The sequence below is a fragment of the Mandrillus leucophaeus genome, unplaced genomic scaffold (assembly GCF_000951045.1).
Source record: "Mandrillus leucophaeus isolate KB7577 unplaced genomic scaffold, Mleu.le_1.0 Scaffold661, whole genome shotgun sequence".
In the NCBI taxonomy this organism is placed as follows: domain Eukaryota; kingdom Metazoa; phylum Chordata; class Mammalia; order Primates; family Cercopithecidae; genus Mandrillus; species Mandrillus leucophaeus.
In genome coordinates, this window is record NW_012107153.1 from 1,221,204 (window position 1) to 1,221,905 (window position 702).

Consider the following 702-nt stretch of genomic DNA (forward strand, 5'->3'; position numbering starts at 1 on the left):
CACCTGCCCTTATCACTAGGTTGGTTTGTTTTTTTGAAAATGTATCAACTCAGGTTAAAAGTAAAATAGAATAACTCATCATTATAATAACACACACAAAAAAATCCGTAAATCTGGACATGATCTTTGAATTAGATTCCTGACAAATATGTTTTAACTACTGGCTCTCCTGGGGGAAAAATAGACTGGTCTCTAGTGTTTGCTGATTTCCATGGTGTAAATACTCCCATCATGGCTGATTTCAAGCTTTCAACCTGAAATCACTGAACCAGAGTTGGGAAGACATGTGTACAATCAATTCTAGGGAAGACACGTGTACAATCAATTCTAGTGAGATGGTGCTAGCAGACTGTAGCACACCACCACTGTATATAAGGTATGCATAAGGAATATATTTATATTACCTTTCTTTCTGAACCATTTGAGGATACGTTGCAGGCATAATGCCCCTTTTACCCCTAAATAATTCAGCATGAGCATGTACTTTTTTTTTTTTTTTTTGAGACGGAGTCTCGTTCTGTCTCCCATGCTGGAATGCAGTAGCATGATCTTGGCTCACTGCAAGCTCCGCCTCCTGGGTTCATGCCATTCTCCTGCCTCAGCCTCCTGAGTAGCTGGGACTACAGGTGCCTGCCACCATGCCTGGCTAATTTTTGTATTTTTAGTAGAGACGGGGTTTCACCGTGTTAGCCAGGATGGTCT